Genomic DNA, 25,651 nt, shown 5'->3' on the forward strand with positions numbered 1-25,651 from the left:
CAATTGCCAGAAATCTTGATGTGCAAACCTAAGGAAAATGCTACTTACCAGTATGCATCTGTTCTTGGCATGTAGAGCTGTAGATTCATATACTTTTGCATAGATCGCCATCTGGTGTTGGGCTCGAATGTTTGTACTTTGTTTGTGTCTTCGAAGAAGTCTTTGTAGTCACAAGATAGGTGACTCCTCCTTAGGGTGATAGTGCGCATGGGCATCGACTCCATCTCCAGATTGTTTTCGCCATAAAGGGTTAAGATGGAGTTAGTAAGAAATATAAAGAGATGTCCATGTGTGATGTATCTAAGTAAGATAGTACTGCAACAGATAGAGGTATCCGGGGAGGCGGGTGGGCGTATATGAATCTACAGCTCTACATGCCAAGAACAGATGCATACTGGTTAAAAGCATTTTCTGTTCGAGGCATATGAGCTGTAGATCCTATACTTGTGCATAGACTATGCAGCAGTTATCTCCTTAGTGATGGCTACCTGTATCTGTTGCAGTGGTCTGAAAAAGTGTTCTTAATACAGCCTGGCCCACACAAGCTTGTTGTTTTGCTTGCACATTTACACAATAGTGTTTTGTGAAAGTGTGCGGTGTAGACCAAGTTGCTGCTTTGCAGATGTCATCTAGGGGAATGTTCCCTAAGAATGCCATAGAAGCCCCTAGTTTACGTGTGGAATGAGGTCTAGGGGGATTGGTTAATGTGTGTCTGGCTTTAAGATAGCATATTTGGATGCATTTAACAATCCACCTTGCAATCCCCGCTTTTGAAATGGGATTGTCCTTATGAGGTGGGGAGAAAGCCACAAAGAGTTGTTTAGTCTTTCTAAAGGATTTTGTTCTTTCAATGTAGTAGAGTATTGCTCTTTTAACGTCTAGCATATGAACAGCCCGTTCTGCCACGGAGTCTGGTAGAGGGAAAAAAACTGGGAGTTCAACAGACTGGTTATGGTGGAAGGCAGAAACTACTTTAGGTAAAAAGTTTGGGTTAGTCCTAAGAACCACTTTGTTATGATAGATTTGCAAAAATGGTTCTTGTATGGTTAATGCCTGGAGTTCACTAACTCTTCTAAGAGATGTGATAGCAACCAGGAAAGCTACTTTCCAAGTGAGGAACTGTAATTCGCATTTGTGCAGAGTTTCAAATGGGGGACCCTTGAGTCTGGTAAGAATACTATTTAAATTCCATACTAGAGAGGGTAGAGCTCTGGGTGGAGTTATTCTTTTAAGTGCTTCCACAAATTATTTGACAGTGGGTACTCTACACAAATACAAGTGTTGTCTGTTTTGGAGATAAGCTGCTATTGCAGCGAGATGTAGTCTTATGGATGTATATGCTAGGTTACATTGTTGTAGGTGCAAGAGATAACAGATAATGTTTTAAACAGAAGCCTCTAGTGGATTGATTTTGTTATTTGTACAGTAAATTACAAATCGTTTCCACTTTGAGGCGTAGCATGCTCTGGTGGGAGGACGTCTAGCCTTTTAAATGATGTTCATGCAATCTGGCAGGAGATCGAGGTAGCCAAACTCTAAGAGTTCAGGTGCCAGATTGCAAGGTTGAGTTGACTGGAATCTGGATGTCTTATCTCTCCATGGTTCTGAGTGAGAAGCTTGGGTGAGAGGTGTAGCTTTTGATGAGGAACTACTGATAGTTCCAAGAGGGTTGTGAACCATGGTAGTTTGGCCCATGTTGGAGCAACCAGGATCATTGTGAGGGAATGCTGTTTGAGCTTCCGAACCACTAACGGAATTACCGGGAGAGGTTAAAAAGCATAAGCAAATTTGCCTGACCAGTTCGTCCATAGCGCATTGCCTTTGGACAATGCGTGTGGCTACCTGGATGCGAAGCTTGGGCATTTCGCGTTTTGGTGTGTGGCGAATAGATCTATTTCTGGATGGCCCCACATGTGAAAGAATGGAAGAAGAACTTGAGGATGAAGTTCCCATTAGTGGATCTGCTGTGTTTGACGGCTGAGCAGATCTGCAATCTGACTGTGTACTCCTGGCAGGTGTTCTGCAAGGAGATATATGTTTCGCGGAATGGCCCATCTCCATATGCTTTGAGCTAGGTGTGAAAGCTGTAGAGAGTGTGTCCCCTCCCTGTTTCTGCATGTAGTACATTGCTGTCATGTTGTCTGTACGGACCAGGACAGCTTTGCCTACTAGATGGAGTTGAAAGGATTTTAATGCCAGAAAATTTGCCAGTAATTCCAGGTAATTTATGTGGAGTTGTTTTTGCTGAGGGGTTCAGATGCCCTGAATGGTATGGTTTTGAAGATGAGCTCCCCAGCCGCTGAGCGATGCGTCTGCTGTTAGCACTATCTGTGGAACCGGGTCGAGGAACGGTCGCCCTTTGGAAAGGTTTTGTGTGTTCCACCAGTGCAGAGGGTAATGTGTGCAGCTGTCCACCAACACCAGATCTGTTAGCTGACCTTGAGCCTGGTTCCATTGACGTGCCAAACACTCCTGTAAGGGAAGCATTTGGAATCTTGCATAAGGGACGATGAGAATGCAAGAGGCCCTCATCCCGATTGACTGCATGAACACTCGAGCTGGTAAGGAGTCTTGAGGCTGAAATTGCGATATTATAACTTGTATGTTGCTTATCCTGACTGGGTTGGGGTATGCTAGAGCTTTTGAAGTGTTTATTGTAGCTCCTAGATATTGTTGTGTGTTGGATGGTTGGAGGTGGGACTTGGTGAGGTTCACCGTGAAGACCAATTGGTGAAGCAACTGGATTGTTTTGTGTGTGTGTTTGTTGGAAACCGGGCAACCGGGTTAGCAGTCACCAGGTTCCCAGCACAATGGTAGCTTGGCTCGAGCGGCTGGGGTCAGGCACCGTGTGAAGCGTACGTCACACCCTCACAATAACCATGCGTTCATCCGTTCCAAAAACGACACTACACCGTAAAAATTATGAAAGAAGTTTGTCTTTATCTTATTTTCTCTTAGTTGCAGGTTTTAAAACATACATACAATACCATAAGACTTTTCTTGAAAATAGCAGGTCAAATAAATAATACCACAGTGGGGTTTCAATAAATAGGATCAGGTCATAAATAAACACGGAATAAATATAGGTGCAGTAAATACAGATGGCAAATAAATACAGTCAGGACTAAATACAGTGGAAGTCAATAAATTAAGCACCCTCAATAACTTAAATAACACAATCAATGACAATTACAGTTCACAACTCTTTCACGAGGTAGTTTGGTTTCACTTTGCCCAAGTACAGCTTGTGGTCATTTGGATGACATGGGGGGTGTCCCACCTAGATTGGTCAAGGCTGGGCCTGCACTGAGGTAGAATAAGGGTAACCCAAGGATCTGGCTCTCCCAAGATACACAACCCCTCACAGAGGTCACTGCACCAGTCTCAGTTCACCCCTGGCACTCCCAGGCTGGTTCTAACACCCCTCTAGCCCCTAGAATGGTCTTTTAGGGCTCCACGGGGCCTCAGACGCCCCCTCTACCACTTACTGCCCTTTTCACGATGATCGGCTCCGCTCGGCTCCGCTCGGCGCCGGGTCGACGTCGCTGGACGGCTCCGGTTCGATGTCGCTAGGCGGCTTCGGATCGATGTCGCTGGGCGGCTTCGGATCGATGTCGCTGGGCGGCTTTGGATCGATGTCGCTGGGCTGTTCCGGATCGATGTCGCTGGGCGGCCTCGGCTCGATGTCGCTGGGCTGTTCCGGATCGATGTCGCTGGGCGGCCTCGGCTCGATGTCGCTGGGCTGCTCCGGCTCGATGTCGCCTTCCGGCGTCGCAGGGTCACGGCCTCCCCGCTTCCGGGTGTCTCCGGAGTGCGACCTCCACTCCCGACCTCCAGCGCGCTTCACCTCAGATTCCGGCGTCTCCGGAGTGCGATCTCCACTCCGGCCCTCCGGCGCGCTTCACCTCGATCTCCGGCGACTCCGGAGTGCGATCTCCACTCCCGACCTCCGGCGCCCTTCACCTCGACCTCAGGCGACTCCTTACTCGACCTCCGGTGCCTCTCCACGACCTCCGCCGGCGCCCTCTCTCGACCTCTGACGGCTCCGGGTACGACGTCTGCTTTCTGTCAGCGCCGCTTCTCCACCTCAGGCCTCAGGTCTCCAGGCTTCTCGACGTCAGGACTCCAGGAGGACACCGCTAAACAGGTCAGGAGCTTGCTGGTCTTCTTCTTTAAGGCCTCTTCACAATATGTAGGTCCTTAAGATTGTTTTTCTGGTCTTGGTCCCACACAGGGCTCTAGGCTGGGCTTGGTCAGTAGGGACTAGCATCAAGGGTGGGTTTCTGGACCCCACTCCAAGCACTGGTTTCCACCCCTGCTGCCTTACTCCGACCTCCTTCTGAACTGGTCCTCTCTCCTCTCTAGTCAGTTGCCAACTGCCACTCATGGCCTCCCAACATTCTAAACTGCCTCTCACTGTCACAGGGTTCCAGAATGTTACGGAAGGTTCTAGAAATCTCCAGTGGGTTCTGATGATGTCACAGGTGACAATGGGTGGCCACCATTTTGTGTCTCAGGCCCTCAGACAGAAGTTCCAGGGGTAGGGAAAATGGCTCCCTGACCCTGCATCAACACTAAAAAGTTTGGTGGTTCCCAAAAAGGAAAAATTATAACAGGGTTTGAGGTAAAAGTGGGACAAAATAAATAATGATGAGGAGGGACCACCCAAAGGGCTGACAGGTCTAACACGCGTCCCCCCCAGCTGAAAGTGGGGAGAGCTACCCAACCCCTTGGGAGTTCTCATCACTAAGGCGGAAATACCTTGAGAGACCGTCTGCATTGGCGTGGTCCACTCCAGGCCGATGTTCCACCTGAAAGTCCATTCCCTGTAGGGAGATAGACCACCTTAGCAACTTGGGATTCTCCCCCTTCATCTGCATCAGCCAACGAAGGGGTCTGTGGTCGGTCTGAACTAGGAAGTGCGAGCCAAACAGGTATGGCCGCAACTTCTTCAGAGCCCATACCACTGCAAAGGCTTCACGCTCTATTGCACTCCACTTCTGTTCCCTGGGAAGCAGTCTCCGGGATAGGAAGACCACGGGTTGATCCAGACCCTCTTCATTGAGTTGCGATAACACTGCCCCAATGCCATGTTCCGATGCATCCGTCTGGACAATGAACTCCTTGGAAAAATCTGGGGCCCTTAAGACCGGGGCCTCGCACATGGCTTGCTTCAGTTTCACAAAGGCCTGCTGGCAAGCCTCCGTCCAGACTACCCGTCGAGGTTGTTTCTTGGACGTAAGCTCCGTGAGGGGGGCCACAATGGTACCGTACCCCTTCACGAAGCGGTGGTAATATCCTGTGAGGCCCAGAAAAGCTCGGACCTCAGTCTGAGTCTTGGGGGGTTCCCAGGCCATGATTGCCTCGATTTTTGCCTGGAGGGGTTGCACCGCTCCCCTACCCACCAAGTGTCCAAGGTACACTACCGACCCCTGCCCGATCTGGCATTTACTGGCCTTGATCGTTAACCCAGCGTGTTTCAGGGCCTGGAGAACAGCTTGCAGGTGACGCAAGTGATCCTCCCAGCTGTTACTGAAGACGGCAATGTCGTCCAGATAAGCAGCAGAGAAACTCTCCATTCCGGCGAGGATCTGGTTCACCAGACGCTGAAACGTGGCAGGTGCGTTCTTGAGCCCAAAGGGCATCACGCAGAACTGGTAGTGGCCCTTGGGCGTGGAGAAGGCTGACCTTTCCTTAGCTCCATCAGTCAGAGAGATCTGCCAGTACCCAGAAGTAAGGTCAAAGGTACTCAGATATTGGGCAGCTCCCAGCCGGTCAATCAATTCATCCGCCCTTGGGATCGGGTGAGCATCAGTCTTGGTTACTGAGTTCAGTCCCCGGTAGTCCACACAGAACCTCAGTTCCGGTTGGGCACCCGGTGGTACAGCTTTTGGTACTAGTACCACCGGACTGGACCAGGGGCTGCTGGAAGGTTCAATTACTCCTAGCTCCAGCATCTTAGTGACTTCACTGTGAATGCTGGCCTTCACCTTGTCTGTCATCCGGTAGATCTTTGACTTCACAGGTGGGCTGTCTCCTGTGTCCACGTCATGGACGCACAGGTGAGTCCTACCCGGAACAAGGGAGAACAACGAAGAGTACTGCCCCAGGACCTGGCGGCAGTCCTCCTGCTGTTCAGGAGTTAGGGACGGGGAGAGAATCACTCCCTCCACCAACCCATCCTTTTCTTGAGACGCAAATAAGTCGGGGAGAGGCTCGCTTTCCACGTCCTCTGCTCCGTCAGTCACCATTAACAATAGGACTTCGGGCCTCTCATGGTGGGGTTTGAGGCGGTTGGCATGCAGCACCCGTAGGGGCTGACGAGGGGTCTTCAGGTCCACCAAGTAAGTAGCCTTACCCTTCTTCTCCAACACCTCAAAGGGTCCTGACCAGCGATCCTGGAGGGCGCTAAGCTCTCCTGGTTCGATCACCCACACCTTCTGGCCAGGCTCCAATTCCACCGGGTGAGCATTGTGGTCATACCACGCCTTCATCACTGCTTGGCTGGCTTCCAAGTTGTCAGAAGCTTGCTTCCACAACTTAGCCATTTGGCTCCGGAAGGCCAGCATGTAGCTCACCACGTCCTGGGGAAGCTTTCTGGGAGTTCTTTCCCATCCGTCTCTCACCAGGCTGAGAGGTCCACGCACAGGGTGCCCATACAAAAGTTTGAAGGGGCTGAAGCCCACTCCCTTTTGTGGCACTTCCCTGTAAGAGAACAATAGACAGGGTAGGAGGACGTCCCATTTCCTCCGCAGGCTTTCAGGCAGACTTCTGATCATGCCTTTCAAGGTTTTGTTGAACCTCTCCACCAGACCATTGGTCTGGGGGTGATAAGGAGTGGTGAACCGGTAGGTCACTCCACACTCCTTCCACATCGCCCGCATATATGCTGACATGAAGTTGGTCCCCCTGTCGGACACAACTTCCTTGGGAAAACCCACTCGGGTAAAGATTCCCATCAGGGCCCTAGCCACAACAGGTGCAGTAATGGTCCTCAGAGGTATGGCCTCTGGGTACCGTGTGGCATGATCCACCAGAACCAGGATAAACCTGTGACCAGCTGTAGTAGGCGGATCTAACGGACCCACAATGTCGATGCCCACCCTTTCAAAGGGGGTGCTAACGACAGGAAGTGGTTCCAGGGGAGATTTCAGCTTCACCCCTGTTTTCCCACTGGCTTGACAAGACACACACGTCCGGCAGTAGGTGTCGGACGACACTTTCATCTGAGGCCAATAAAAGTGTGGGACAAGACAGGCAAAGGTCTTGTCTTGCCCCAGGTGTCCTGCCAAGGGGATCTCATGAGCCAACTCCAGAAGGAAGGCTCGGTAACGTTGAGGGACAACCAAGGCCCGTGACGATCCGTGCATGGGTGCCTTGGGTTCACTGTAGAGGAGGCCATCCTCCCAGTAAATATTGTAGTTCCCCTCAACGTTCCCTGCTGCCTGGGCTTCGGCCTGTCGCCTCAGTCCCTCAAGGGTAGGACACTCCTTCTGGCCCTTGCAGAATTCCTCCCTGGTCGGCCCTCCCTCCACGTGCCACTCGGCCGGGATGGGGAGGTCCTCCAGTTCAGTAACATCCCCCTCCGCGGACTCCTGGTCCACCACCTCCAGTGGCCTATCCGTCACACGGGGCGCGGATGCCGAGGCAGGCTCCTCCTGTCCTCGGTTCTTCCCTTGATTGGCAGCCGGCGGTGCCTTTGTTCCAGGCTCCCGCCTAAACGAACTCCCCCTCCGGGTAGTCGCAGACCTTGTGCTGACACAGGCCCAGTCAGGTGTACCCAGCATCTCAGCATGAGTCCGGTATTCCACCTCCTTCCAAGCATTATGCTCCATGTCATTCCCCAGCAGACAATCGACTGGCACGGCAGGGCTTACGGCAACTCGAAGTAACCCTGCAACCCCTTCCCATTCAAATGAAACCTCGGCCACCGGATAGTGGCCCATTCTGCCGTCAGCCATCGCGGCGGGGTGGAGTACATGGGGAATCACCTGCTCTGGAGACACCAGTTGGCTACGTACCATAGTCATACTGGCTCCTGTGTCTCTCAGAGCCTCCCCTCTTTGGCCGTTGATGGTGACCCACTGCCCATACTTGGTGGTATTTGCGGGCACCTGGATCTTAGGAACCATCTCCCGTTCTCCCATGGACACTAAAGTGACACCCGCCCACTCCCTTCCCTTACCTAAGGGCATCTCCTCCCCGAGCACTACACTAGCTACTCCGGGGGCCTTTCCTCCGATGGGAGGGGGTGGTCTTTTCGGGCACTTCACATCTCCCTTTTAGTGTCCGACACCACCGCACTCGTAGCAATGGACAACCCTTGGCTGCTGACTCTGGCCAGGATTAGGGTTTCTGGGTGGGTTAGCCCTAGGGGTGAATCCTGTTCCCTTCCCTTGGGAACTATTTTGGGGGCCTTTAGAGAACTCCGTTTTCTTTTCCCCTCCCACTTTCTTCTGGGGGGCGCCCTGTCCGGTCTTTTGAGAGTCCCCTCCAGTCCCCCTTGTGGACACCCGGGTACTAGCCCAAATGTCCGCCTCCTCAGCAAGCTTCCGGGGATTGGTCAGCTTGCTATCCACCAGGTGTTGACGCAGTTCAGGGAAACATTTTTCGAGCAGGTGTTCCTTCAACATCAAATCAAACAACCCCTCGTAGTCCCTCACCTCACTGCCTTGTATCCAACCCTCTAATGCCTTCTTTGCATAGTCCAGGAAATCCACCCAATTCTGTCTGCCCAGTTTGTGGCTACCCCGGAACTTCTGCCTATACTTCTCGGGTGTTAGTCCAAACTTCCTTACGAGCGCCACTTTCATGGTGGGGTAGTGGGTCTGCTCATCCTGCTCCAGGGCCAATAATGTATCCCTACCAGCTGGAGGCATGTATTTATACAATCCTCCTCCCCAATACTTCTCTGGAACCCCATGGACTCTTAATGAGATCTCATAGGCCGCTAGCCACTTGGCGATATCATCACCCGCACTATAACTAGCTACTATGTCTTTTGGCAAATAGGGTTTGGATTCCCTGGTGATTTCTCTTTCTTCGCTGCCACCACTAGGAACAGGGTGTGCCCCGACCCGTAGGATCTGGAGATCTATCTCCCTGAGCCTCAACTCGTGAGCCATCCTCCGTTCCTCTTTTTCATTCTCCAGCTTCGCCAAATCCCATGTGAGCTGTCTTTTCTCCCTCCGGTCAGTGAATTCTGCTTCTAATAAGCCGTGGCTAGAGACACTGCTGCCCTTCCTTGAAAGTGTTCTGGGCCCCGCTACTAGGTTCCCCACCTCAGGTTGGTACAAACCAGCCCCCTCGCTGTCAGGCTCTCCATCCCTATCTTCCTTCTCCACCTTACTTTCTCGTTGTGCCTCCCCCCAAGCCCTTAAGCTGGTCTGGAGCTCACCCTTCTTTGCACCTTGGGGACAAAACACCCCCTCTCGCTCACAAAACTCTCTTGAGTTGGGCCACAGTATAAGTTTCCACATCCTCTAATACAAACTCCATTTTGCCCACTCAGGATAGAAGACAGTTGCTTACAGAATCTATGCAGGGGGGTAACTTTTGTAATACCTCCTCCCACCACCAGAAGTAAATTTAGAAAAAACTAAACTCAAAATTAGGAAGTCCGCTTGGAGAAAACTCCCGGTGTAGGCCTATGGACTACCCACAGTTATTGTCGAGTAGACGCAAGCACAGCTCAATCCCACCACTGAACACCAATTTTATGTTGGAAACCGGGCAACCGGGTTAGCAGTCACCAGGTTCCCAGCACAATGGTAGCTTGGCTCGAGCGGCTGGGGTCAGGCACCGTGTGAAGCGTACGTCACACCCTCACAATAACCATGCGTTCATCCGTTCCAAAAACGACACTACACCGTAAAAATTATGAAAGAAAGAAGTTTGTCTTTATCTTATTTTCTCTAAGTTGCAGGTTTCAAAACATACATACAATACCATAAGACTTTTCTTGAAAATAGCAGGTCAAATAAATAATACCACAGTGGGGTTTCAATAAATAGGATCAGGTCATAAATAAACACGGAATAAATATAGGTGCAGGAAATACAGATGGCAAATAAATACAGTCAGGAATAAATACAGTGGAAGTCAATAAATTAAGCACCCTCAATAACTTAAATAACACAATCAATGACAATTACAGTTCACAACCCTTTCACGAGGTAGTTTGGTTTCACTTTGCCCAAGTACAGCTTGTGGTCATTTGGATGACATGGGGGGTGTCCCACCTAGATTGGTCAAGGCTGGGCCTGCACTGAGGTAGAATAAGGGTAACCCAAGGATCTGGCTCTCCCAAGATACACAACCCCTCACAGAGGTCGCTGCACCAGTCTCAGTTCACCCCTGGCACTCCCAGGCTGGTTCTAACACCCCTCTAGCCCCTAGAATGGTCTTTTAGGGCTCCATGGGGCCTCAGACGCCCCCTCTACCACTTACTGCCCTTTTCACGATGATCGGCTCCGCTCGGCGCCGGTTCGATGTCGCTAGGCGGCTTCGGATCGATGTCGCTGGGCGGCTTCGGATCGATGTCGCTTGGCGGCTTCAGATCGATGTCGCTGGGCTGTTCCGGATCGATGTCGCTGGGCGGCCTCGGCTCGATGTCGCTGGGCTGTTCTGGATCGATCTCGCTGGGCGGCCTTGGCTCGGTGTCGCTGGGCTGCTCCGGCTCGATGTCGCCTTCCGGCGTCGCAGGGTCACGGCCTCCCCGCTTCCGGGTGTCTCCGGAGTGCGACCTCCACTCCCGACCTCCAGCGCGCTTCACCTCAGATTCCGGCGTCTCCGGAGTGCGATCTCCACTCCCGACCTCCGGCGCGCTTCACCTCGATCTCCGGCGACTCCGGAGTGCGATCTCCACTCCCGACCTCGGGCGCGCTTCACCTCGACCTCAGGTGACTCCTTACTCGACCTCCGGTGCCTCTCCACGACCTCCGTCGGCGCCCTCTCTCGACCTCTGACGGCTCCGGGTACGACGTCTGCTTTCTGTCAGCGCCGCTTCTCCACCTCAGGCCTCAGGTCTCCAGGCTTCTCGACGTCAAGACTCCAGGAGGACACCGCTAAACAGGTCAGGAGCTTGCTGGTCTTCTTCTTTAAGGCCTCTTCACAATATGTAGGTCCTTAAGATGGTTTTTCTGGTCTTGGTCCCACACAGGGCTCTAGGCTGGGCTTGGTCAGTAGGGACTAGCATCAAGGGTGGGTTTCTGGACCCCACTCCAAGCACTGGTTTCCACCCCTGCTGCCTTACTCCGACCTCCTTCTGAACTGGTCCTCTCTCCTCTCTAGTCAGTTGCCAACTGCCACTCTGAGATGGCCTCCCAACATTCTAAACTGCCTCTCACTGTCACAGGGTTCCAGAATGTTACGGAAGGTTCTAGAAATCTCCAGTGGGTTCTGATGATGTCACAGGTGACAATGGGTGGCCACCATTTTGTGTCTCAGGCCCTCAGACAGAAGTTCCAGGGGTAGGGAAAATGGCTCCCTGACCCTGCATCAACACTAAAAAGTCTGGTGGTTCCCAAAAAGGAAAAATTATAACAGGGTTTGAGGCAAAAGTGGGACAAAATAAATAATGATGAGGAAGAACCACCCAAAGGGCTGACAGGTCTAACAGTGTTGCACACAGCTGTTGTGTGACTTGGCTTTTATGAGTCAGTCGTCCAGATAAGGGAACACGTGAATATGTTGTCTTCGTAAGTGAGCTGCTACTAATGCGAGGCACTTTGTGAAGACTCTGGGTACTGTGGTCACCCCGAACGGGAGGACTTTGAACTGATAGTGTTGACCGTCTACCATGAACCTGAGATATTTCCTGTGAGCGGGGTGAATGGGAATAATAAAGTAGGCATCCTTTAAATCCAGAGGGGAGAGAAAGACACCTTGTTGAAGCAGTGGTAGCACCTGTTGGAGAGTGACCATGTGGAAGTTGTCTGACTAAATGTAAAGGTTTGGTCACTCGGAGGTCTAATATTGGCCTGAGAGAGCCGTCCTTTTTTGGAATTCGAAAATATAGGGAGTAAACCCCTGTGCCTTGATGAGGTGAGGGGATTGGTTCTATTGCATGTTTTTTAATAGAGAGAGAACCTCTTGTTTTAGAAGAGTCAGATGTTCCAAGGACATTGGACGTTGTCTGGGAGGAATGTCTGGGGGAGTGGAGGTGAGTTCCAGGCAATAACCATACTGGATAATTTGTCTTACCCACCTGTCTGTTGTGATGGAATTCCAGGCAGGTAGGAACTGTGAGAGACGTACTCTGACAGGAGTGGAACGACTGGGGGAAGTGAAGGAAAGTCACTGTTTGGTGGTGGAGCCGCGAGTACTGTTACCGCAGCCTCTTCCCTTATTGTTGTTACCCGTTTCCTCCTTGAAAATATCCTCTGGAGGAGGTAGTTTGATTGGGACTTTTATATGATGGAGAGGGATGTTCTGAGCTAGTGGTTTTGGAGCCAGACCTGCAAAAGGAGCGAGTAAAAGAGCCTCTAGGGGAAGACAATTGCAAGGCCCCCATGGACTTGGCAGTCTCAGTATCTTTTTTCATCTTTTCTAAAGATCTATCGACTGTGGGCCCAAAAAGATGTTCTTGCTCAAAAGGCTGATTAAGAATAGTGGATTGAACCTCTTGCTTGAAGCCGGATATCCAGAGACAAGCGTGCCTGCGTAGTAAAACGCTGGTATTAATAGCACGAGATGCTGTATCAGCCGCATCGAGGGCACATTTTATAGATGTGTTGGTTATTAGTTTACCCTCCTGTATAAGGTCATTAGCTTTGTTTTTATATTGCTCAGGAAGATGTCGCATAAGCTTTTCAAGCTCCTCATAGTGAGCTCTGCCATATCTGGCTAATAAAACTTGGGCATTGGCAATCCTCCAATGATTTGCAGCCTGTGACACAGTTCGTTTGCCAGATGCGTCTGAGTTTTGATTCCTTATCAGCAGGAGGAGCGTCGCCTGTGCTCTGTGAATTAGCCCTCTTGCGTGCATTAGACACCACACGAGAACCTAAAGGGACCTGACCTCTGATGTAGACTGGGTCATCGGGAGCTGCCTTATATTTTTTGGCCACTCTGGTGTTAAGGATCCTGGCTCTGATAGGGTCTTTAAACACTTCTGGTGCATGTTTTAGCATGCCTTTGAGCATTGGCAGGGTGTGTGTGGACTTTTGTGAGGGTGCAAATGTTTCCAATAAAAAGTCTTCCCCTAAGGGATCAGAGTGTAATTGTACACCGTGGTATTGAGCAGCCATATTAATTAGTTGCACAAACCCAATATTATCATCTGGTGGTGGTGGTCTAGAGGGATAGCGGTCCGGGTCATTGTGTGGATCAGGATCTGTATTGTAATCATCCCAAGGATCTGCATCATGTGGGATGGCATGTGCGTCATCATCCTTATCTGGATCTCTATTCCCATCTCCATCAGTATAATCATCTTCATCATCCTGTGGATGAGGTGAAAATGTATGTTGTGGGGAATATGCTGGAGGAATTAACAAATTAGGATCAGCCGGAGAAGGAGAGAGAGGTGGAGAAGTATTAGTGCCCATTTCCTTTTGTTTAATGGGTATTCCAGAGTCTTCTGGAGTGTCCAGCTTCCTCTTTTTAGGAGGCTTGGCGACAACGTGACCGATTTCTGGGTCAACGTGTAGTGTTTTTTGCTTTGGATCCGAAAAATCTGGCACAGACTGTTGTCTGGGTACAATGTCCTTTTTTGGAGCCAAAGGCTTAGGGTCAGAATGTTCTTTTGCCTTTGTTTCTGAAGCTTTCTGCGGGGTATCGGACTCTTTAGTTTTCGGTATAGGAGTTTGTGGTTCCGAGACCTTTTTCGACTCCGAAGATTTTGATTTACTCTGTTTCGGCTCCGAATGCTTGTCCTTTGTTTCAACGCCGAGTGCTTCGGCGTCGAGGCTAATTTTGGTGCAGACGGAGAAGGGTGTGGCACCTTTTTAGTTTTGGGCTTCAGTGCCGAAGGTGACTTGTTGGCACCAGGATGGGGTTGGCTCGAGCCCGAGCCGGAAGGCTTTTCTTTCGGTTTCATAGCAGGGCCCGAGGGCGGGGCGTCTGAAATGTGTTGCCGGTGTCGACCTGAGCCCGAAGGCGAAGGTGTTACCGGAGCCTTTTGTTTGGGGTTGGTTAGGAGAGGGTCTAAGTACTCACGGACCGCTGAGCTGGTGTGACTGCCTTATCTTCGATGTCGGAGTCGTCGGCTTTGGAGACAGAGATCTCTCCTTCATCAGCTTGTTGTCCTGGCTGGACTTTGGGATCTGCTTCAAAGATGTCCGGAATCGAGCTGCTTCCGCGGGACATTTCGTGATATCGAGCCAGACGGTCATGGGTGGTTTTCTTCAATCTGAAAGATGCACAGGCCTCGCAGTTCTTGTCCTCGTGCTCCGGGGGGGAGGCAGAGATTACAAACCTGGTGTGAGTCTGTGTGTGGGAACTTAGCACCACACCTTGGGCATTTAAAAGGAGTTCTTTCCATTGACTGCTGGCGTGATCGGCGCGGATAGGCCCAAAGGCCCGCGTCGAAGATCTAGGTTGATGATTTTATATTTTTCGAAGATGCGCGTCGAAAGGGAAACGTGATCGAGACAATACTGTCGAGTGGTGAGGGATTGCGTGTCGAAGGGGGTTCGAGAATGACACCGAGCTGGAGCGCAGCAAATCACATCCGAACCCGATGGCGGAAAAAAACAATCTGGAGATGGAGTCGATGCCCATGCGCACTATCACCCTAAGGAGGAGTCACCTATCTCGTGACTACAAAAACTTCTTCGAAGACAAAAAAAAAGTGCAAACATCCGAGCCCAACACCAGATGGCGATCTATGCACAAGTATATGATCTACAGCTCATATGCCTCGAACAGTTATCTTCTTATGCCAAAAGGTCCATAAACCAATTGAAGGTTAAAAGGTGGGCGACTCGCTTCAGTGGACAGCTTCAAAGATGCACTGTCTGCATCCTTAAGAGGGCACAGAGCGATAGAATCAGGGATGCACTTTCTGCATCCTTAAGAGGGCCTTGGAATCAGGGGGATGAAAAAGCACCTTGAGGCCATGCTGGGGCACAGTGACTCCACTGGTCAGCTCACATTAAAAGGGACATGCCCCTAACTCCTTAAGGGCAAGAGGAATGGTACCAACCAGCCTATCAATTGCAATGGGACTCCAGTCGCTCACAGCCACACTCCCTTCGCTTATGCCCTGGTGGGTGCGCTTGTGACGAACATACTACAAACAAGCACCTCTAGGCGCGGATTACACTTGTACAACTCCACGCATCAGTGCTAACTCTAATGCACTCAATCCAATGAGACTTTTTGAATTTTAATATGCGACCTGCGTGGTAAACAGAGGTCTCCACAGTGTATTCATTATTACCCTGAATTATTTTATTTGCTTTGGTAGTAAGGAAAAAAATTCCAAGACCAGGGATAACACGGTTGGCTTACAGGTCCGGGAGAAGGGCTGTTCCTGTCTGTGTCATAACACTGGAACTCACAGTGTCTTGTTTGCTGTTAAAAGGAACTCCCCAAAGCGTCCATGGTTCAGCACCACCGAGTGGGTCCAGCTCTGCTGGATCTCCTCCAGTACCACAGGTGCGCAGGCAGAGACATTTTAAGGCATGGGCCAAGTGGGCAATTGCCCTGGGCCCAGCCTGTAAGGAGCCCCCCCCCCACAAAGCTGAACTTTCTCTCTAATCCACCTATTTCCTTATCGCAACTTCTCTTTTTCCTCTTGGCCTATCTCTCCCTCTAGTTCTCTCTTCCTATTGTTATCATAAGGATTTGTGAGCCCGAAGCAAGACATTATTCAACTCTTTTTGAGTAACCTGTTACTGAAAGTTTGACATGTAATTAAGTATTGTTTGGCATCATGTGTCCCTCAATTAGCAGAAAAGTGATAATAAAATGTGAAGTTGTTCATTACAGTCTTGTCCAGGGCCCTTAATATTCTTAAAATGACACTGTGCACAGGTTCCTAACCCTCTTCATCCTTTTGAACTTTTAAAGCATTTATTTCTACCTTTTTTTTTTTGTAAACTTTATTTTCCAGTTTTATCGTAAAATAAGAGGTAAACAATGTCAGTGTGGTACATTGTCAGGCGTTTCATCACATAGCAATAATACTCAATAATATGCAAATCACAATATTAGGCAACAAAATTGGTAGACTGATCCAAATAGTAAAATAATTTAGCATACTCCAAGGCCCTGGTTCCTCCTATCTGCGATCTACCAGCACGTCAATTAGTCATGTTATGCAGTATTTACCCATCACATCGTCCGTTCCAACCAATGATGCGTGCACACAATAGAAAGGTGAGTTGAGTGCGAATTGAATAACAGGAATCACATGCCAATGCTATAGCCCATCACCCCACCCCCTCAGGTACTATGCCGCTCTCAATCTGTGTGGCGGAATCCCGACACCTCTCAGCAATATATGCCCTATACGGACCCCATATATCTTTGGGGCGCGAGGAGCTGGGCATTATGGAAGCGTAAGTTTCGCAATTTACATTACAATATGACAGGCTACGCAGCCAGGCTTGTAAGGTGGGAGCATTTCCCTTACCCCATACTAGCGCTATCTCCGCTTAGCTAACAGGAACCAAGTGCAGCAAACCCCCTGACCTTCTTGGGAAAGTTGACCGTGTATCCCAGGAGAGCAATTTCCGGTGTGGGGATCAGCGACAGTGAAGTCATTTCACCTAATGTAGCAGCAACTGCGCGGACGAACTCGCCCCACTGAGGACCCCCCCCAACAGACCCGGCAGCAAGAAAGCCCCTTGGTTCACCGACGAACTCAAGAGCTCCAAGAAGAACTGCCGAGCCCTCCAGAAAGCCTGGAGAAGGGAACCAACACCGGACAACATGACCACCCTCAAGCTCGCCACCCGGAAGCACCACCAACTGATCCGCACCGCCAAGAAAACTGCATTCAAGGACCGGCTGGACAACAACGCACACAACTGCAAGGAACTCTTCAACATCGTGAAAGAGCTCTCCAACCCCAACGCAGGAAACAACGACATCACCCCTTCGCAAGACCTCTGCAACTCCCTCGCCTCCTACTTCCACAACAAGATCGCGGACATACACAACAGCTTCAGCATTCAACCGACGCACGCCACGACCGCAGCAACGCCGCCCTCCACCACCCTCCGCGCCTGGACTCCGGTCAACACCGAAGACACCGTCCGCATGATGAACTCCGTCCACTCAGGATCTCCGACCGACCCCTGCCCTCACCACGTCTTCAACAAGGCGGACGCTGTCATCGCACCCCACCTGCGGGACATTATCAACACCTCCTTCGACACCGCCACCTTCCCTGAGAGCTGGAAGCACGCCGAACTCAGCGCTCTACTCAAGAAACCCACAGCGGACCCCACCAAACTCAAGAATTACCGCCCCATCTCGCTCCTCCCGTTTCCAGCCAAAGTCATCGAGAAGACCGTCAACAAACAGCTGGCCGCCTTCCTCGAGACGAATGGATCCCTCGACCCCTCACAGTCTGGTTTCCGAGCCAACCATAGCACCGAGACCGCCCTCATCGCCGCCACCGACGACATCCGAGCCCTGATGGACAACGGAGATACAGCGGCCCTCATCCTCCTAGACCTCTCCGCGGCATTCGACACTGTCTGCCACCGCACCCTAGTGCAGCGCCTCAGCAACGTCGGAATCCAGGAGAAGGCACTGGAATGGATCATCTCCTTCCTCGACGGAAGAACACAGAGAGTCCGCCTACCACCGCTCAAGTCAGAGGCCACCGAAGTCATCTGCGGCGTCCCTCAAGGATCCTCGCTGAGCCCCACCCTCTTCAACGTCTACATGAGCCCCCTCGCGGCCATCGCACGCCAACACAACCTCAACATAATCTCCTACGCCGACGACACCCAGCTGATCCTCTCCCTGACCAATGACCCCGCCGCCGCCAGAGCCAATCTGCACGAAGGGATGAAAGATGTAGCCGAGTGGATGACGACCAGCCGCCTGAAACTGAACTCAGACAAGACGGAGGTCCTCATCCTGGGCTCCTCGCCCTCCGCCTGGGACGACTCCTGGTGGCCCCCCGCCCTGGGCTCCGCACCCAAACCGACGAACCACGCACGCAACCTGGGCTTCATCCTGGACTCCTCCCTCTCCATGACCAGACAAGTCAACGCCGTCTCCTCGTCGTGCTTCAACATCCTATGCATGCTACGGAAGATCTTCTGGTGGATCCCCACCGAGACCAGGAAGACCGTCACCCAGGCCCTCGTCACCAGCCGACTGGACTACGGCAACGCCCTCTACGCCGGTACCACCGCCAAGCTCCAGAAGAGACTCCAGCGGATCCAGAACGCCTCAGCCAGACTCATCCTCGACATCCCTCGAACCAGCCACATCTCCGGACATCTGAGAGACCTGCACTGGCTCCCCGTCAACAAAAGAATCACCTTCCGTCTCCTCACCCACGCACACAAAGCCCTACACGATCAAGGCCCGAGCTACCTCAACAACCGAATCAACTTCTACGCTCCCAAACGCCACCTCCGATCAGCCAACCACGCCCTCGCCGCCGTCCCCCGCATCCGAAGAGCGACAACAGGAGGAAGGTCCTTCTCCTACCTGGCCGCCAAGACCTGGAACTCCCTCCCGACTGACCTGCGCCTGACCCAAGACCACCTCTCCTTCAGGAAGAAGCTCAAGACCTGGCTGTTCGAGCAGTAATGGCACCCCCCCCCCCCCAAGCGCCTTGAGACCCTACGGGTAAGTAGTGCGCTCTATAAATGTCTTTGATTGATTGATTGATTGCACCCTAAGTCTGCCTCCGGTCTCAGGAAAGGAACCTGTGCGTCCAGATGGTACCAAGCATATGCATATCTGCACTGTGCAGTTAAATAGTATAAATACAAATCAGGAACATCCAAACCTCCCCTTTCATACGGAAGAGTCAAAATCTGCCAGTTAACCCGAGGTCACCCACCCCCCTCAGAACAATCTTAGAAGATGTTGCCGTAACTGCAAGAAAAAGGACTGAGTGAGGGGAATGGGAATATTATTAAAAAGATATAAAAATTTAGGAAGTATTATCATTTTAAGAATGGCAATTCTACCCACCATGGACAGTGGAAGACGCAGCCATCTTTCTACCTGCGTCTCTAAGGAGCTCACTGCCCATCCATAATTTATACTAATTATATTGGACGTGTCCAGATGTATGTGGATGTCGAGATATTTGACTGTGTAATGGCACCATTCAAGGGGATACCCACAATCCCATGGGGTAGTGCTGCGTGTCAACGGAAAAACTACAGACTTGTGCCAATTGATGCCAAGTCCCGAAAAACGGCCAAATCGCAATATTTCCCGAATGATTGGCTCAAGATTAGTCTGTGGGTGTCGCACATATAGTATAGTGTCATCTGCGTAAAGTGATACTAGTAATGGTTCCGTGTTAAACTGCAGACCCCGGTGCAAGTGATGCTCCTGGAAGTGTCTGACTAAAGGATCCATAGCTAAAATAAACAATAACGGGGACAGTGGGCATCCCTGTCTTGTACCATGCGTCAAGCAAAAGGGTTGAGATAGCGTGCCATTGATACGCAGTCTAGCTGTGGGGCAAGTGTACAAAAGAGCTGTAGTGGAAACAAAACCCTCAGGCATCCCCATGCGGCGCATCACTGAAAGAAAAAAGGGCCATTCCAAAGAATCAAATGGGATCTATCCTGTGAATCACTGCAAAAAGAGTCCGGAGATTGAGCGAAGTGGAGCGGTGAGGAACAAACCCAGATTGTGCCGGGGAAATTATAAATTCCATTAACAGGCATTTATTTCGACCTTAATCTCGGCATTTGTAGTAACAGTAAAAGATTGAACAGGCCAGAAAAGTAACAAGTGATGCATACAATTATATGCCGCCCATCACATCGCTATGGAGATTGCTTAAATATTTTGAGATAAGTGTGTCAAATACACATTAAATATATTCAAGACAATTGTATGTTGTGTAGCATAAGTGAATACTCATTGTGGCTGCGAAGAAAGAACAGGGGTCAAGACACGAGGAAAGTGGCAAAACGTGCTTGTTTGACACAGGATGACAGAAGAAACAACATGCTGGACAGCAAAGCAGCTTCACTTGTTCACAGTACATTGTTGTGACCCAGCCTCTCCGTGTGCTCCTTGAGCACAGCCGGAGTAAGTGCATTCAAGTGCTTGTTGCCACCACAGCAGGGTAAGTTTATGCAAGGGCTCTTAGCGGGGTGAGATCTGTGTGGGAGGATACATGCTGAAGTCAAAGGTCTGTGCCTGTGTGCCAATGCTACCTTAAGTGTGAATACAGTACATGCAAGTGTACCTTTCTCCCTGACAGAGAAGCTAGTGCACAACGCCTAGCCTGAGTGCTGAGGTGAACCTTTTGTAAGGAGCTTATCACCTCCAAGTCTGGTTCAAGATGGCTGTAACAGACATGATTGGCACCTCACTGTACTCTCACCAACAGTGTTAAGCTTTTAGGGTGGAAGAATCTACTCAAACCTGTACTATTTCCATCAGCACTTGATGGGACGGGCTTCCCAGAATGCAGCATCAGAAATATGGACACATTTCATACAGCCATAAGTGCACATAAAGTTTCCCGTTCTTTCATCCTTGCAACATCGCTTCCCTGTTGTGCTCTGTTTATATTATGAAATGAGTTTATTTTACGTTGGCTTTGATTTATACTGAGCCCTTTTCATCTTAACATCCATATTATCAAATGACTCCTGATACAGTCTTCCATTATTTTTAACCTCAAACCAAACATGATGACGTGTCCAATACTGTTTGTGACACTCTGAATATTCAATGTATGATACATGCACCAGCACTCTTTGGACATACATGACTGATCTTGGTGAGTATGTTTGCAATTCCCTGATTGGGCTCCTCTGCAGTGACACTGGTGCTATGTAAGGGATCAGTCACCTTGAATTTGTCAACAACTTCTGTCACACAGCTCCTGACAGGTGTGTGGTGCCTCTATCACTCTGATCAAGAGATGTAATGGTTAGGCAACCCAACTAAAAAGTTGTTTTCGGATTGTCATAATGCAATGCTAGGAGAAGTGCTAAGGCATTTGACTCAAGACTATGTGCGAGAAACACAAAGGATCACCAAGTTGGCAACATCTGTCACTATTCAGAACTTTGCCATTTAAATTTGAATAGGCATTCATAGAGCACAGCTGTCACTCCGAAAGGAGCATCCTGGCGCTATGCAGGAGAAAGTCAAGGTGGACAAGAGAGGGCAATATATAAGTGATTAGCAAAATTCATCTGAGGATCCAAAGATCCAGGTCTTCAGGGCCTTTCTTAAATGGGTTTCTGTTTTGATCAGCCTTAGGTGCGTCGGCATAAGATTCCTTGCTTTGGCTCCTATTGCAGCTACGGTTTTCCTCCATTGGTTTTGCACCTGAAGCAGGGAGGCTTGAGAAAGTTTGCAGATGAGGATCTGAGCGTTCTGGCAGTAGTGTATGGGGTGAATTTGGCAGACAGATATGTTGGTCCTAGATTCAAGGATGCTCTAAAGGTGATTAAAAGTACCTTGAATAAGATTCTCTTATGCAAAGGTAGCCAGTGGAGGGTTTTAAGGGCTGCCGAGGCGAAAGATCTACATGGTAATTTTAGAACTAGAAGAGCAGCCATGTGCTGTACCACTTGTAGTCTCTTAAGTACTTGTTTATTTGCTCCTGCTAGTAGACTGTTGCAATAGTCTAGTCGTGACAGGATATGTGCCACTGCAACCGTCTTTCTCGCGGGAAGAGGGATAAAGTCAAAGAATTTTTAAAGTGTTTTGATTACGTTACAACAAGTCCCTGCCACCGTCAGGGCATTTTCTCTGGCTCGTATTGACCAGAGAAAATGCAGTAAACCTAGTTCTGCTTTGGAGAGTGTGAAATAAAAATAGAGAAATTGGAAAACTTGGCTCAAGATGGAACAATGAGAAACCAAGAGATTAAAAGATCAGGAAAAGGATATGATAAGGTAAGCTTAAGTTAAACAAGCATTTGCAATGCAATAGGTCTCGCATTTGAAAGAGTTAGAGCTATTGGCGTTGTAAATGAAAATGTCTTTTACCCATGTTTTTGGTTTGGAGTGGGTGTGTGTGGTGTGGAGTGGAATTAAGTGGTTGGATTGGAATTGTTAGTTATGGAATTGTGTAGTGGAATTATAAGGCATGGTGTGCAGTGGAATTATGTGGATAGTAATTATGTGGTATTGAGTGAATTGGAATCATGTGGAGTGGGATTGTGTCATGAAGTGTAATTATGTGGAATGGTATTTTGTGTTGGGTAGTAGTAAGTAATGGAGTTTAATTATGTGGTATGCTGTTGAAATTTGTGGAATGATGTGAAATTCTGTGGTGTGGATTGGATGTGTGTGGTATGTAATTGTGTTGTGGAGTTAAATTATTTGGTTTGTTATCAAATTATGTGGTGTGGAATGTAATGTGTAGAGTTGAATTGTGTGGTGTGCAAGTATGTGGCATTGAGGGAAATTATGCTAATTGGAATTATGTGGCATGATGTGGATTGTATTTGTGTGGATTGTGTTACCAAGTTTAAAAAATGTTGAAACAGTTACAATGAAAGGAGGCCTTTCATTGAGCACAAATTCACAAAGTAGCTAGATGTCAAGGTTGAAAGCCACGCTAAACACTGGTGAAAAGAAACACTTCACTTTCACTATCAAGTTAATTTAGTAACTGCGTCTGGAGATTTGCTGACAGGTGGCTGAAATGAAACAAACTAGAAATAGGAGTTAAAGAAATAAGTTATCAAAAGGCTTCAGTGCCATGAAGAGATGTTAAATAAATGCTCTCTTTATTATAAAAGGCATGGTGTGCATTTTGTTAGCGCGTGCACTATTAAATAATACAGCTTAAACATTAAAAAAAATATTAAAACAATGTAAAATTGTAAAATATATCATTTGGGAGCAGGTGGAGGGGAGCTCCAAAGAATAGTTTAAGCTTTTGGAAAGGAGACATAATTAGGTAAAATAAATGACTTCTGTTATATGGTGTATTCAACATTGCTCTCTGGTGCGCACATTCTTCTCCCACATAAGCAATTCCTTAACCTGACCTACCAAAGGTAATTAATTGCAAGTCAGCATTTGTGTGCTTTAATATACACGTTTCTCTATTCTTTTGTGTGGATTTTTGGCATAGTGTCATGGTGGATGGTTTGCTTTCGAGCAGGCAGCAAGTTGGTAATGCAGTTGGCAAACCTATTGTGCGTTTTTTCAATGAAAGAAATTGTGCGCACAAAGGGTGCTGCTGCCCCGTTGGCATGCCCGACAGAGCAGATGAATGCACTACTGAGATAGCTTGGTGGGTAGGTGTACCTTTCCTAACGGTTAACTGTAGTACAGTCGAGCTCGCATGGCACCCGAAAAAAAATTCAACAGACCTGTAATGGAGATTTATGGCAAATACAAACTATGTTCCTCTTTTGCCAGCCATGTTGTAGAAACCTTTATTACTATGCAATTCAAATGCTTACATTTACACAAAATGGTGTCTGTTTAGACCCTTGACCTAATACCACAGATAGGTTTAATTTTCAGGCTGACGTCTCCACCGGACTGTTCTCCATGAAAGTAAGATAAATAAAAGAAAAAACTGCAAGCTGAAGGTCGTATGTAATTAACTTTACCATAAAAAAATATGGAATGTGCTCCTTCATAAAGTATCTCAATACACCCAGGTATTCCAACATGGCTACATATGGGCTTTACTATCCCCAGCAGTGTTGTATCTTCCATTGGTGCATCAGGTGCAGTGGCCCTGGGGCACCAAAGAGTGAGGCCCCCTAATTATTGCTGTATTTCATAGTTCAAACAATGGCTAGGGGGGGCCTGTTCCATTCTTGCACCAAGGCCCAGGGAACATTGGTTAGCCACTACTCACTGGAATCCCAAAATCAATCTACCACAGAGGGAGGGCAGGTACGATGGTGCATGTGGGTGAAGGAGATGGCATAGACACACTCAAAAGACCAAGAAACTGTAGGCACGGTTTTCTTTACAAAGTTGTGAAATGTAGTTATAAAGCGTACAAATACTTTCAGGCCGGTCACACATGAGGTGAAACTAGAGACAGGTTAGGAGTGCGCACTTTACGGGGCTGCAAGAACGTGAACAGAGTTAATTTTCATGTTTTTGCAACTGTACAAAAAAAATACAAACTATTTTCCCTATTTCATAACATACTTAATCCCAGTCAGTCCTCAATTTAGTCACACAGGCAGAGAAAGAACATCTGGAAATAACAACTCCACGTGTGGCAAGCAAAGCATGACTACCACAAAAGCGACAAGAGAAACATTTGGGTGTTGCTGCCCTGCCCCCTCGACTTCTGTAGTAGAGAAGGTTTCAGGCTGAGAGAAAAGGAGACGTGAAAGCAAACTGTAGGGTGTGTGCATGCGGCAGGACCCTTTCCCACCGATGTGAAGTTAGTGTAAAAACACAAAAAGCTTCTGAAATATGTTAAAGTTTTATTTCATAAAGGAATGTGTCAAAAAGTATAAAAAGATATTTTATGGAAAACACAATTGTACAATTACAGAAGTAAATAGATAAAGCCCAGGGAAATTATGTTAAAAAAAAAGTACAATGTAATGACGGGCCTTCTTTTAACTGCTTGAGTCTCTCTTACATAAAAACGGGCACTCTTAGGTCGATAAAAGCTCATAGGATGCTGTGTGGCAGACCATAAGTAAAGTGAATTTTGTCTCTGTGGTGTTGGTAGTTCTGTTGCTTAGAATAGTGGGCGACCAGAGAGCATAGGCCCCGATGAAGCCTTCTCATCTGCTTCTAGCTCAGACTGAGTATCGGCCACGATCTTCTTTCATGCGCCTTACACCCTTCTGCCCCACCCCCGCACACTCGGTCAGTCCCGGGAACTGCAATTAAAGCCTAGCGAATGGAGCTTCGGGGGGGGGAAAGCCCTTCCATATCTTCCAGAGTAGATGTGGGGTTGATCAACATCAATTAAGGGGAACCTGAACGATGTATACAGTGACTTCGGCTGTGCAGCATCCATGACACTGCCTGTTCCGCCCATCCCCACATTAGGATTGTGAGAGTGTAGAAGAGGCTGGCTAAGGCAACAAGCGAAACAGTGAAGCAGACAGCTTGAATGATACCATAACGAGCTTAACGAAGACTGCGGGCAAGACTGAAATGCTTTCAGTCAAAAGAATGACAAAAATTGCAAAATATCAAGGCTGCCATGCTCAAAGATGAAGCGAGGCGGCCACAAACACATTGTGTGAAATACTCTCAGAATTAACCCGCAACACCCGCCTCGCTGCCCTCCCGGTGGGTGATGGTCTTGACTTGAGGGCGTTGCGGGGAAAGAAACATACAGCGATAGAACTGCAGCAATCCCCAAAATGTGTTTTTTACTGATCTGCACCGGTAAAGCAGCCAGAACAAGGGACAGACGTAAATGGCCTCTGCATATGCTCAGCTAGGATGCATTAGAGGAACGGCTGTAACAATGCAAAAACCATATGCAATTACTACTAAAGCCTGACAAAAACAGGATTCACGTTTGAATACAAACAACATTGTTATTATTCACATTGCACAAACAAATTAAA

General features: G+C 48.9%; 1 protein-coding gene across 1 annotated transcript in view; it reads right to left on the reverse strand.

The window, feature by feature from the left end:
* WIPI1 (WD repeat domain, phosphoinositide interacting 1) overlaps positions 1-25,651 on the reverse strand; it is a 219,374-nt gene that overhangs the window by 68,655 nt on the left and 125,068 nt on the right. The window lies entirely within an intron of this gene.

Source organism: Triturus cristatus, chromosome 7 (genome assembly GCF_964204655.1).
Source record: "Triturus cristatus chromosome 7, aTriCri1.1, whole genome shotgun sequence".
Taxonomy (NCBI): Eukaryota; Metazoa; Chordata; class Amphibia; order Caudata; family Salamandridae; genus Triturus; species Triturus cristatus.